The sequence below is a fragment of the Pipistrellus hanaki genome, assembly GCF_964339955.1.
Source record: "Pipistrellus hanaki genome assembly, chromosome: X".
NCBI lineage: Eukaryota > Metazoa > Chordata > Mammalia > Chiroptera > Vespertilionidae > Pipistrellus > Pipistrellus hanaki.
In genome coordinates, this window is record NC_140524.1 from 5,493,260 (window position 1) to 5,508,033 (window position 14,774).

Here is a 14,774-nt window from a genome sequence, read left to right on the forward strand (position 1 = left end):
TGTCATGAGTGGACTCGTCGGGAAGGAAGTTTTGGTCGACAGAAAATCACCCTTCCACGGTTCTCCTTTAAGGAGAATGGTTGACTTAATAACCTGAGAAATGAAAGCGGAAGCTCTGCCTTGCCTCGTTCCCGCCCACCCCCGGGTAACTAGGAAGGGGGATCCTGCCTCCTGCGAAGCCCTTGTCCTTTTTCTTTTCTTTCTTTTTTTTAACATTTGATGCTGATTTTCTTAACATGATTATATACATCCTGTTAAGTAAAAGACCTCACTACCAAAAAATTTAAAATATACGGGAAGAAAGAATACCAGTGAATCAAACGAAAAAGCTTCATTTAAAAAGCAAAACAAGAACAAAAACAGGATGGCGAAACACCAGGAATATTCAAATTTAAAGTGCATTATAAGTCCCTCTTGTGGGCCCTGCCCGGGGGGGGGGGGGGGGGGGGGGGGGGCTCTGGTTAGAGCGTCATTCCCATACACCAAGGTTGCCGGTTGGATCCCTGGTCAGGGCACACAAAAGAATTAACCAATGAATGCATGAATGGGTGGAACAACTGTTTCCGGTTGGATCCCTGTTCAGGGTACACAAAAGAATTAACCAATGAATGCATGAATGGGTGGAACAACGAGTGGATGGTTCTCTCCCTTCCTCTCTTTAAAATCAGTTTTGGAAAAAAAGCATCTCTGTGCTTTCTGGCCCCTCTCTGCATCCCCCCATTAGCCAACATTAGTTTTTATTTGGGAAATAAAAGAATTAGTATAGTTAGCAACAACATGTCAGTACTAGGACTCTCACTATTTTCTTTATTTTTGGGGGGAGAGGGAACTTAATTTTGATATAATTTTAAATGTACAGTAAAGCAAGAATGATACAAAGAAATTCCATGTACACTTTATCCAGATCCGTCCATTGTTTACATTTTTCTAAATTTGCTTTATCATTACCTCTCTATAAAAATTTTGAACCATGCACTTTAGCATTGCTTGATGATTGCCTAACACCAACATTCCTTTGATATATATTAGTTGCTGTTCTACTATAAGAGCTTTCTCTTCTCCCTACTTATGTATTTATCTCTGTACACTCATATTCTTATTTTATTCAATGAATTATAATCAGTTACTATAATTATTTCCTTTGACCCTCAAATTGTCCCAGATTTGGCCAGTGGGAGTTCCTTCAAATTGAATTGTGTCCCTTTGACTTGCCCATATCATGTTTTTCTGTCACTACAAGATGCTCCAGACACATTTTTCCAGCCTTCATTGCTACTAGAATGTAAATGTTTCTAGGCCCTCTCAGTGTACAGAGCTATGAAATGTATGTGTGTATTCTAATTCATGTGTACACACATCTATCTCTATTTTTATATTTTGGTATAGGTGTACATATTTTTAAAACAAATTCATGCTGGTTTGGCTCAGTAGATAGACCATTGGCCTGGGACTGAAGGGTTCCAGGTTCAATTCTGGTCAAGAGCACATGCTTGGGTTGTGGGATCAATCCCTAGTTGGGGGCCTGCAGCAGGCAGCTAATCAATGATTCTCTGTCATCATTGATGTTTCTATCTCTCACTCCCTCTCCCTTCCTGTCTGAAATCAATAAAATTATATTAAAAATAAAATAAAACATAATTTCATTACTAATATCTTCCATTTTAACCAATAGCACAAGGGTCATTCTCGTTTTCTCACTGTCCATATTATTATAAATCCCCTTTCCAACAGAAACCTGTCTCCTATTAACCACAATACATTTACTTATTTGGGTAATCATATAATACACATTAAGTAACTGGAAAGCTAGCTCATAAGACTGTGACAAACAAACCTACCATTTAGCCCTAGCCAGTTTGGCTCAGTGGATAGAGCGTCAGCCTACAGACTGAAGGGTCCCACGTTCGATTCTGATCAAGGGCACATGCCTGAGTTGTGGGCTTGATCCCCAGAAGGGGGCGTGCAGGAGGCAAAGGATCCAAGATTCTTTCTCATCATGTCAGGGACACATGCGGGGGTTGCAGGCTCAGACCCCAGTAGGGGGCGTACAGGAGGCAGCGATCCATGATTCCCTCTCAGCATGGATGTTTCTCTCTCTCTCCATCTCCCTCTCTGACATCAATAAAAAAAACAAAAACAAATCTACCATTTAGAGGGCAATACAGTTGCGTTTGTCTTTAGGCTCATGGTTGTCTAAATGTTAAACACACTCAAATATTGTGTTTAACAAGCCTACTATAGCTTCAATACTTGATGCAGTTCCTTTTGTCTTTAATCTGATGTTAATAATCACTTGAGTTAGTTCTCCCCCTCCCTGCCTCCTTCAATGAAGCTGTGTGATTCATTTGAAATATAGTTGGGTTTCTTTGTTTTTGTTGGAATTGCATTTTGCACTTTCCACCTTTGTTGAGGTAACCAATCTATTTACTTTCTGCTTTTTCCTTTCTGCGTTTTTGGCACAAATTAGCAGATAAATGTATATTATCTTATTTATCCTACATGAAAAATAGAATACTTGCATTGTCTATTTTTTTTTCCAATTAGCAATAATCGCGCCTCAGATAAATCTCATTGGCTACGATACTGTCACTGCGCAAAGCTTACATTCTCTATTTGATAATCTCTCTCTTCTATGTAGTACCCTATTTTGTAGATGTACCATAATTTAACCACTCTCCTATGTTTGCCCATGTAGTTAGTTTCCAATATTTTACAATTATAAACAATGCCAAAAAGAATACCCTTGTCCATATAGGTATTTTCATATTATCTGAGGTGTCTCTTCAGGGCAAATTCATAGAAATAGGATTGGTGCATCAAAAGAGTATAAAAGTTTTGCCTTAGCTAGTTTTGCTGAATGGATAGAGCATCAGCTAGGGACTGAGAGTCCCGGGGTTTGATTCTGGTCAAGGGCACATGCCTTCAGTGAGGCTTGATCCCCAGTAGGGGGTGTGCAGGAGGCAGCTTATCAATCTCTTATCATGGATATCCCTATCTTTTGCTCCCTCTCCCTTCCTCTCTGAAATCAATAAAAAATATATATATTTTTAGAAAGTATAAAAGTTAGGTATTCCAAGTTCCTTCACAAAAGGGCCGTTCCAATTTCATTCCCACTAGCATGTATTTGAGTGCCTGTTTTTCCTCAGCTTCTCACAGACTGTGTTGTCGTATTTAAATTCTTTCTCTGACCTGAGAGGTAAGAAATGGCATCTCATTGTAGTTTTCTCATTTTCATAGGTGTAAGTGATTTGCCTGCCATGGGAAAATGTTTTCAGATGTCAAATATTCTAGATTCGTTGGCTGGTCTAAAAATTAAATTGACATAGACAGATTAATAAGAGAAAAACAGATTTACAAATGAGAATCCCATAAAAAATATGAGACCCAAAGGAAGTCAAGCAATTAAGCTTATATGCCTTCCTGAGCTAAGGAGGGCAATTCACAGGAAAAGGAGAAGAGCAGGTGTTTGGTAATCAGATGTTGGCCCTGCCCTGAAGGTACGTCTTTCAGATAAAGTTATCTCTGGTAATAGTTCTCTTCCTGGGTCAGGCTCCCTATTTAAATTCTTTTAGGCACTTAAGGGAAAGGTAGGTGTGTTATTTATTTATTTATTTATTTATTTACCATGTTTATGTTTCTAGGAGCTAGGAAATAGACGTATTTAGAGGCCCAGTGCACAAAACTTGTGCATTGGGGGGGGGAGGGTCCCTCAGTCAGGCCTGTACCCTCTCACAATCCGGATCACTGGCTCCTAACTGCTTGCCTGCCTTCCTGCCTCATCACCCCTAACCACTCTGCCTGCCTACCCCATTGCCCCTAACCACTCTGCATGATGCCCCTAACTGCTCTCCTGCCTGCCTGATATCTTCTAACCCAGTGTTTCCCAACCTTCTCTCATGATGAGAATCACCTGGTGGAGTTGTTAAAACACAGATTCCTGAATCCCAACTAAGAAGTGCTAAACTAGAATTTTTGGGAACATATAGGTAAAATTGTATACTTAACTAGTGCTCTAACACAGATGTTATATACAGAGCACTAAGTTAGGTATGCAATTTTACCTATATGTTCTCAAAAATTCTAGTTTAGCACTTCTTAGTTGGGATTCAGGAATCTGTGTTTTAACAACTCCACCAGGTGATTCTCATCATGAGAGAAGGTTGGGAAACACTGTTCTAACCACTCTACTGCCTGCCTGATCAACCTAACTGCTTACCTGCCTGCCTGCCTGATCAACCCTAACTGCTTACCTGCCTGCCTGCCTGATTGCCCCTAACCACTCGCCTGCCTGCCTGATCACTTCCAACCGCCTCTGCCTTGGCCCCCACTGCCACGGCTTCATCAGTAAGAAAGTCCAGAATGACATCCTGAAGGTTGTTCGGCTGTTCGGTCTAATTAGCATATTAGACTCTTATTAGTGTAGATAATTATTTTCACATCTATTCATCTTTATACTTTAAGATAAACACGAATTCATACCAGTGCCACATGGTTCACTCTAGCCTTTCCTTTTTGCTCTCTGTAGCCTCACACTCCAACCATGAGAAAGTTGGCTCCAGCCATCCGCCTCCCATTTGCTTAATCGCTCGGTCCCAGTAGGCATGTATGGCAACATCAGAATTGTTAGCCTGAACCTCATGGGAAACAACGTTATCAAAATTGAGTTTCACTGCTTTTCTATGGCTCCTTTTGTCTTTAGCCTTGGAGTTTCCAGTAAAATATCATTTTCCAAGGTTACTTAGGGGAGCATGTCTTCTTCCCACGTCCTTCAGTGAGGTAATTTATAACAGTTAGATTATGTTGTCACAGTCTTCATTCTATTATGGGATTCCCTGACCTCCTGGTTGATTTTTTTTAAACTTTTCATACAATACATTTTTTTTTGTGTGTGTGTGTGCTGTAAAGATAGACTTTGACAAATACATTTTAAAGTTTTCTGCACATACATTTTCCTCCACATTCCCTTTTAAGGTATGTTATCTTCTTTGTTGCTATTATGAATAGGGGTTTCACTATTATTATATCCTCTAACTGGTTATTATTTGAATATATATATATTTGAATAATAACTGGTTATTATTTGAATATATATATATATATATATATATTCAAATAATAACCAGTTATTATTCAAATAATAACCATATATATATAACTGATTTCTCTTTGTTAATTTTATATCCTGTCACTTGGTGAATACTTTTCTTATTAGAGTTCATTTACCATTGATTCTCCAGCGTTTCCCAGGTATAAAATCATATCTCTGGAAACAGAGATAACTTTATTCTTTTCTAATTCATGTGCATCTCATTGATTTCTCTCCTCTAATTACCACTTTTCGCTAACAGGAACCAGGGCTTCTTGTTGACATCTGATGCCAGGGCTGAGGCAGGGAAAGTACAAGATGAGCCTGGAGCATCTTGATGTACCATCCATTAAATAAATTTGTATCTAAAAAGGATCCTTAAGTCCAAACTCATCTAAATAAGTAAATGGAGGACAAGGAGAAACTATTCCTTATAGAGGAACACCAACAAATAAATATAGAAGAAATTATTAAATTAAAAACAAATTATGGAATGAAAAAATTACTGTTTAATAACCACTTCTGCAAGAATTATTTCAGGCAAGAATCATCAATGGGTGCTAACAATAGTGGGTAAAAATGTAATGAAGAACACTATATTTACATAGTATCAAAGGGATTGCCGCCCAAATTACCTCTTAATTATAGTGGGAAAAAGGATAACTTTACAGTGGAGAAAGTGGACACCACCTTAACCAAGTGGACAACATTAACACAAACAATATGGGAACAAACTGATATTTCCTGTTTCCGGATATGACTTACTGATAAAGACACATTACTTCTGTGGTGTTTCTGCCAAAAATTCATATCCCAAGTCTAAATCATGAGAAAATATCAGGCAAACTCCAACTGAGGGACATTTTACAAAATAATAGGTTTTTGCTCTTCAAAAATATCAAAGACATGCCCTGGCTTGTGAGACTCAATGAATAGAGTGTAGGCCCGTGCACCAAAGGGTCACAGGTTTGATTCCCTGTCAGGGGCATTACCTTGTTTGCAGGTTCACTCCCTGGCCCTAGTTGGGGCACATGGGGGAGGCAGCCAATCAATGTGTCTCTCTCAGATTGATCTCTCTCTCTCTCTCTCTCTCTCTCTCTCTCTCTCTCTCTCTCTCTCTCTCTTTGTTGAGGTAACCAATCTATTTACTTTCTAGTTTTTCCTTTCTGTGTTTTGGCACAAATGAGCAGATACATGTCTATTATCTTATTTATCCTCCATGAAGAATAGAATACTTGCATTGTTTATTTGATAATCTCTCTCCGCTATGTAGTACCCTATTTTGTCAATCTCTCTCTCTCTCTCTCTCTCTCTCTCTCTCTCCTCCTTCCCTCTTTCCCTTCCACTCATTCTAAATATCAATGGGGGAAAAAATCCTCAGATGAGAATTAACAAAATAAATAAAAATAAAATAAAAATATATATAAAAGTCATAAAAACAAAAACAAGAAAAAGTGAGAAAGTACCCTAACCAGTCTGCCTACAGACTGGGGGGTCCCAGGTTCAATTCTGGTCAAAGGCATGTACATTGGTTACGGGCACATCCCCAGTAGGGGGTGTGCAGAAGGCAGCTGATGGATATTTCTCTTTCATGGATGTTTCTAACTCTCTGTCCTTTTCCCTTCCTCTCTGTAAAAAATCAACAAAATATATTTTTTTAAAAAGTGAGGAAATGATCCAGTTGCAAAGAGACTAAAGAAACATGACAGCTAAATGTACCATGTGATCCTGGATTTAATCCCGTACCAGGCAAAAAATATATATTTTTTATTATAAAGGACTAAAGGCCTGGTGCATGAATTCATGCACCAGTGGGGTCCCTTGGCCTGGCCTGCAGGATGGGGCCAAAACCAGGTCTCCAACATCCCCTGAGGGGTCCCAGATTGCCAGAGAGTGAGGCCAGGCTGAAGGACCCCATGCTTGCACGATTGGGGCCAGGGAGGGACATGGGAGGTTGGCCAGCCAGGGAGGGACTGCAGGAGGGCTTCAGGGCATGTCCCGTCTGTCTCACTCAGTCCTGATCAGCTGAACCCCAGCAGCAAGCTAACCTCCCAGTCAGGGTGTCTGTTCCCTGATGGTTAGTGCAAGTCATAGCAAACAGTTGAGCGGTCTTAGCATATCATTAGCAGATTATGCTTTGATTGGTTGAATGGCCGACTGGACAACTAGACACTTAGCATATTAGGCTTTTATTATATAGGATGCCATGGGGCAACTGGCAAACTTCGAATAATGTCAGTAAAATAGATGATAATAGTGTATCAGCATAATTTCCTGATTTTGATAAGATAAGGATACTGTGATTACATAAGGAAATGTCTTTCTCATATGCCTTTGCACAGGAAAGACTTAACATAATAGGCCTGAGACTGCCTAGCCTTATAGAGACTTCATTGCAAGGTTGGCCCTTGACTAGCATCTGGAAACTTGGCTGGTAAACAATTCCCTACACTGTTATAAAACCTTTTCTAAAGTATGAGAGTGGTTCACTGGGCTTAGCCAGTTTGTATAAACAGTGTGATTTATGCGGAGCACCTGCATTCCTTCAGGTAGTTTGGAATTTTGGTACCAGCTAGGTAGAGGGTGCCTCGTGATCAGCTTCCAGTGAAAATCTCAGGCAATGAGTCTCTAATGAATTTCCCTGATATACAACACATTAGACACGTTGTCACAACTCTTTACTGGAGGAAGTAACTGTATCTTGTGTGACTCCACTAGGAGGTGACTCTTGAAAGCTTGTGCCTTGTTTCCTCCAGACTTTTCCTATGTGCCTGTTTCCTTTGCACAAAGGAGAAGGTTAACATAAGAAAGCCTTGTGGAATGCGCGTGGATTTCTCCACATTCCATCTGTGTCCTTTTTATCTTGTTGCTCCTATCTTGCATCTATCCTTTCAGTGATAAAGATTAGTTGAGTACAACTGTATGCTGAACCCTGTGAGTTTTCCTACTGAATCACCAAATTTGTGCATGGTCTTGGGGACTCCTAACATGAATACAGAGAGAAAGAGAGTCTTAGAGAGAGACCTAGATAGAGACAGAAAAAGAGAAAAAGACAGAATGGTAGAGGAAAAGTGGCAAAATCCCATATAATAAAAGGCTAATATGCAAATAGACCAAACAGTGGAACGACCGGTCACTATGATGTGCATTGACCACCAAGGGGCAGACACTCAGTGTAGGAGCTGCCCCTTGTGGTCAGTGTGTTCCCACAGGGGGAGTGCTGCTCAGCCAGAAGCCAGGCTCATGGCTGGTGAGTGCAATGTTGGGGGGGGGTTCTCTCGCCTCTGTGGCAGTGCTAAGAATGTCCTACTGACCGCTCTGGCCAGCTTCCTGTGGAGAGTGGACCTAAGCCATCAGTGGGACATCCTCCAAGGGCTCACGAACTGCAAGAGGGTTTAGGCTGGGCTGAGGGGCCACCCCCCACCCAGTGCACACATTTCATGCACTGGGCCTCTAGTGTTAACATAAGACGCATCTGAATGAAGGTATTATTATTTTGTAACTTCTCTGTAAATCTGAAATTATTTCAAAAAATATTCAAAAATAGAAAATGAAATCAAATCTGTATCCTATGTGAGCTCATTGGTCATCTATTTCTAGGCCTTCTCAGTGAATAGACATGGGAAATACATGCAAGCACACACTCACACACATAATTCCCTTTCTCTGTCTTATCTAAAGTCATGAGAACATGCTCTGGCTAGCATTGCACAATAGTTAGAGTGTTGGCCTGCACACCAAAAGGTTTTGAGTTCAATTCCCAGTCAAGGGTTCAATCCTGAATTGCAGGGTGGTTTTTTGTTTTTGTTTTTTTGTTTGTTTGTTTTTTATTTAATATTTTTGGTTTCAGAGAGGAAGGGAAAGGGAGAGATGGAAACATCAATGATGAGAGAGAATCACTGATCAGCTGCCTCCTGCTCACCCCACATTGGGGATCGAGCCCGTAACCCAGGCATGTGCCCTCACCAGGATTTGAACCAGTGACCTAACTTATAGGTCTATACTCAACCACTGAGCAACACCAGCCGAGCTGGATTGCAGGTTTAATTCCTGGCCCTGGTCTCTCACATCAAGATTTCTGTCTCTCTCTCTCTCTCTCTCTCTCTCTCTCTCTCTCTCTCTCTCTCTCTCTCTTTCCCCCTCCCTCTCTTCCACTCTCTCTAAAAAAATCAATGGATGAGCCTGAGTCGGTTTAGCTCAGTGGATAGAGCATTGGCCTGTAAACTGAAAGGTCCCAGGTTCAATTCCAGTCAAGGGCACATGCCTGGGTTGTGGGCTTGATCCCCAGGAGGCAGCCAATCTACCACGATTCTCTCTCATCATGGATGTTTCTACCTCTCTCTCCCTCTTCTTCCTCTCTGAAATCAATAAAAATATATTAAAAAATCAGAAAAACAGCTGAAACCGGTTTGGCTCAGTGGATAGAGCGTCAGCCTGAGGACTGAAGGGTCCCAGGTTTGATTCCAGTCAAGGGCATGTACCTGGGTTGTGGGCACATCCCCAGTAGGAGGTGTGCAGGAGGCAGCTGATCAATGATTCTCTCTCATCGATGTTTCTAACTCTCTTTCCTCTCTGTAAAAAATCAATAAAATATATATTTTTTAAAAATCAGAAAAACAGAAACAGGAGAGAAACCAAGATGGCGGCAAAGGTAAACAACTAAACTGCCGCCTCACACAACAATTTCAAAACTACAACTGAAAGACAAAACATCTATCACCCAGAACCACGGGAAAGCTGGCTGAGTGGAAGTTTTACAACTAGAAGGAAAGAGAAAGGAGCACAAATGCTGAAAAGCTGAGGTACAGAGGCACGTGAATTGGGCTGGTGGTGGGCAACTGGATGCACAGCTTTTTTTCAACCTGAAGGGAAACAAGCTCCCGATCACTCTGAAATCCAGTTTCTGGGGACACTCGGGGGACCCAGACGCTTATGGGGAGAAGCTGGACTGTCGGCTATCAGGTTGGAAAGTGAGGGTGACTTTTTTGCAGAGGTGCACGCAGCAATCATTGTTTACTGCACTGGAGCGTGGGTGGTGGGGAGTTGGAAACACGGAAAGGCAGAGAAGGCTGACTGGCAGCCATCGCTGTTTGCCATGCCCCAGCCTAGTGACGCCCTGAGACCCCGCCCCGCACAATCTACAAACCTGCCCAAGCTCCACACAGTGGCTTTTGCATATAAATGGCCTGCCCTGTGGTAGCTTAACCAAATAAACTGCAGCTCCAGTCAGACTGCTCAAAACCACCAAATCCCAAGCAAAGAGGAGAAAACTAGTTCTTGCTGTAGCTCCTGCTGGGTGGCCTCAGACAGTAGCTGACCTGCACTCCATTGGAGATCCAGAAACTAGTGTATCTAGTGGTTGGTGTGAGATGACACTAGATTTCAACTACTCTCATAAGGGACACATTTAAGAGGCAGATTCAGTGAGCACCAAAGCCCCACTGGAACAAGTCCTGTCCCATAAACATGTCTCCAGCACAGCAATTATTCCATTATAGACACAGCAGGTCCTCACAGCCAATTGGCCTGGAGGTCAATTCCCTCCAGTGACACCAACAACAACCAAGACTTAATTACAACAAGGCTGTACACACAGTCCACAAAGGGGTGCACCAAGAGTGTACACCTCAGGTAACTGGGAGGCTGACCCACTGAACCATATAGGACACCTAGCACACAAAGCCACCCTACCAACTCAGTGAAGCAGTGAAAATGAGGAGACAAGGAAACAGATCACAAACGAAAGAAATGGAGGAGAACGAATGACTGGACATAGAGTTCAAAACCACGGTTATAAGGTTTGTCAAGAATTTCCTAGAAAAGGCCGATAAATTTAACGAGACCCTCAAGGATATGAAAAAGGACAAACTAGAAATTAAACATACACTGACTGAAATAAAAAATATTATACAGAGACCCAACAGCAGACTGGAGGAACACAAGAATCAAGTCAAGGATTTGGAATACAAAGAGGCAAAGGACACTCCTCTGGAGAAGCAAGAAGAGAAGAGAGCCGAAACCGGTTTGGCTCAATGGATAGAGCATCGGCCTGCGGATTGAAAGGTCCTGGGTTCAATTCCGGTTAAGGACATGTACCTTGGTTGCGGGCACATCCCCAGTAGGGGATGTGCAAGAGGCAGCTGGTCGATGATTCTCTCATTAATGTTTCTAACTCTCTATCCCTCTCTCTTCTTCTCTGTAAAAAAAAATCAATATATATATATATATATATATATATATATATATATATATATATATATATAAAGAGAATCCAAAAAGTTGAAGATAGTGTAAGAAGCCTTCGGGACAACTTCAAGCGTACCAACATCTGAATTATGGGGGTGCCAGAAGAAGAGAGAGAAACACCTCCTACTGGGGATGTGCCTGCAATCAAGGTACATGCCCTTGACCGGAATAGAGCCTGGGTCCCTTCAGTCCACAGGCCAATGCTCTATCCACTGAGCCAAACCAGTTAGGGCTGGAGACATGTTTTTATGATATTTTAGAAAGGGTCTGTAGCCACTTTAGGCCTGAGGTGGCCATTCTTTTAAGGAAGGGCCTTTCTGGTGTCTCTATTTCTCATTGGGGTACTGGGTGAGAGCTCTCCACTCAAACTAGTAAAAATATCCGTGTCTCTCAGAACTATACAAGCATCCATTCAGCTGACAGAAGCCCAGGATTGATCTCTGCTTGGCCTCAAAGTGTCTCCCTCTAAAGCAGTGATTCTCAACCTGTGGGTCATGATATTAGGATGGTTGAGAACTGCTAGCAGGGTCACCTAAGACCATCGGAAAACACAGATATTTACATTACAATTCATAACAGTAGCAAAATTACAGTTATGAAGTAGCAACGAAAATAATTAAAAAATATATATATTTTAAAGATTTTTACAGAGAGGAAGGGAGAGAGAGATAAAGAGTTAGAAACATCGATGAGAGAGAGTCATCGATCAGCTGCCTCTTGCACACCCACTACTGGGGATGTGCCCACAACCAAGGTACATGCCCTTGACCAGAATCGAACCTGGGACCTTTCAGTCTCCAAGCCGATGCTCTATCCATTGAGCCAAACCAGTTTTGGCGCAACGAAAATAATGTTATGGTTGGGGGTCACCACAACATGAAGAACTGTGTTAAAGGGTTGCAGTATTAGAAAGGTTGAAAACCACTGCTCTAAAGCCTGCACAGGCTAGTATTTAGCTAAAGAACTAAAACAACACTTTGGTGACTTCTGGAAGCCCATGTCTACAAAGCTCCCTTTTCTCCAGTATCATGATTGCTACATTCAATCCTGAAATCTGATTCTTGCCCCCCCCCTTCCCCAAAGCTCAGCTATATTACTATTCTCTGTCTAGGCTCCACTTCCCTATGAAGGGGTTCTGAAGTTGACTCAGGCAGAAAAAGGTACCAGTCAGGTTCACTGCATGCTTCCCTTCTCTCAGCCAACACACTCATCCAGTGGAGCATAGGATATCTGGGAGCCTTCATAAATGTATGACTCTAGTTTTGGTCTCATGGCCAAAAAACAATTTATTTTTAAATATATTTTATTGATTTTTTACAGAAAGGAAGGGAAAGGGATAGTTAGAAACATTGATCAGCTGCCTCCTGCACACTCCCTACTGGGTATGTGCCTGCAACCAAGGTACATGCCCTTGACTGGAATTGAACCTGGGACCCTTGAGTCAGCAGGCCGACGTTCTAGCCACTGAGCCAAACTGGTTAGTGCAAGAACCATGTCTTATTACTGGTGATGTTAACATTCATCTCTTGGTTAATGCTGTCTGCCAGATTTCTCCATTGCGAAGTTACTATTGCCCTTTCCATGCTCTTGTTATTAGAAGCAAGTCACTGAATCCAGCTCATAATTAAGAGGAAAAGAGGGGCGTAGCCAGCATGGCTCAGTGGTTGACCATCAACCTAAGAACCAGGAGGTCATGGTTCGATTCTTGGTCAGGGCACATGCCAAGGTTGCAGGCTCTATCCCCAGTGAGGGGTGTGCAAGAGGCAGCCAATTGATGATTCTCTCTCATCACTTATGTGTGTGTTTCTCTTTTTCCTTTTCTCTCTGAAATCAATAAAAATATTTTAAAAAAAATAAATAAGAGAATGGGAATTAAGCCCAACTCTTAGAGGGAAGAGAATTAGACAAAAGAATACCTTGTTTTATTGTACTTCACTTTATTGCATTTTTTTAATAAATTCAAAGCAAGACCCTCCCCTGCAAAAATATTATGACTCTTTATTGCAGTGGTCTGGAACCAACCCTGTAATATCTCTGAGTTATGCCTATATTTAATAAATATTTTAGAGACACTACTTTAAGGCTGTGCAACTAGTGTGTTCACCTTAAAGTGTTATCCACAATTTTTAGCATTTGGTGGATTAGATTTGCAACAATTATTACTGTGGTATTCTAATGGCCATTTTCTATTTCCCTCATTCATTCCTTCTATATTTATCATTTGGAAGTCTTACATAAGAAATTGTCTCATCTCCAACATTTACTTATTCAATCCTATCCCTTGTTTATACATCATGAAATCATGAATATTTCTTTTCTTTTTTTTTTTTGGACTATAATCCAATACTATCATTTTTGTTGTTGCTCAAATTGTTCTAGCTTTGGCCACTGGGAGCTCTTTCAAGTTGGCTCCTGTAGCCTTATGAATGACATGCTCCCATCTTTTTTTGTGTGTGTGTACTTTCTTACTTTCTGGCACTACACAATGTTCCAGGCTCATATTGTATTTTCCTACCCTGGCCTTAAAATCAGCCATTTCTCCAAGAAGCCCCAATTCCTTTTATTAGGTAATAGCATTTAGAAACCAAGATCTGGGTACTTAGATGTGCTCGTTGCTTCTGCGTTCACACAATGTCTAGGCTGTCTAAGTGGACAGACTAGAACTGTCTGAGACCAAGAAGGTATGACAGCTAAATGCAATATGGTATTCGTGGTAGGGGGCTTCTAAGATGACTTCTCACTGACCCCTGACTAATATTCATAGTCTTCTGTAATCTCCTCCCCTTGAGTAATTTGATTCTAACCCACAGAATGCTTGGGCATCAAGGGGATGTCACTTCCATGATTAGATTACATGAGATTGTACCTTGTTTTGATCACTCTCTTACTTGATGGCTTTGATGAAGCAAACTGCCATGCTGCAAGCTGCTGGCTCTTAGAATGAAAAGCACACGTGGCAATGACTGACAGCCAGCAAGGTACTGAGGCTCACAGTTCAACAGACTGGAGATAACGGAATCCTGCCATAAACCGTGGTAGCTCAGAAAAGATCCTTCCCCAGTCCCACGTTCAGATGAGTCCTTAATCCTACCCAACATCTTCCTTGATTGCACCTTGGTCAGAGCCACTTGAGTAAAGGATAGAGCTAAGCCAGTCTGGATTTCTGATCCACAAAAACGGAGTTAATGAATGCATGTTCTTTAGCCACTAATATTGTGATAATCTATTCCACAGAAAGAGATCACAAATAGAGTATCCTAACTTGGATCCTAGAACAGAAAAAATACATTTGTGGGGGAAAAACAGTAACATCTAAATAGTCTTAAATTGAGTTTCTAGTACTGTGCCAATGTTATTTCCTTCGCATCAATAAATGCTCCATGTTTATGTAAGATGCTAACATTAGGGGGAGCTGAGTGAGGGATATGGAAACTCCCTCTAA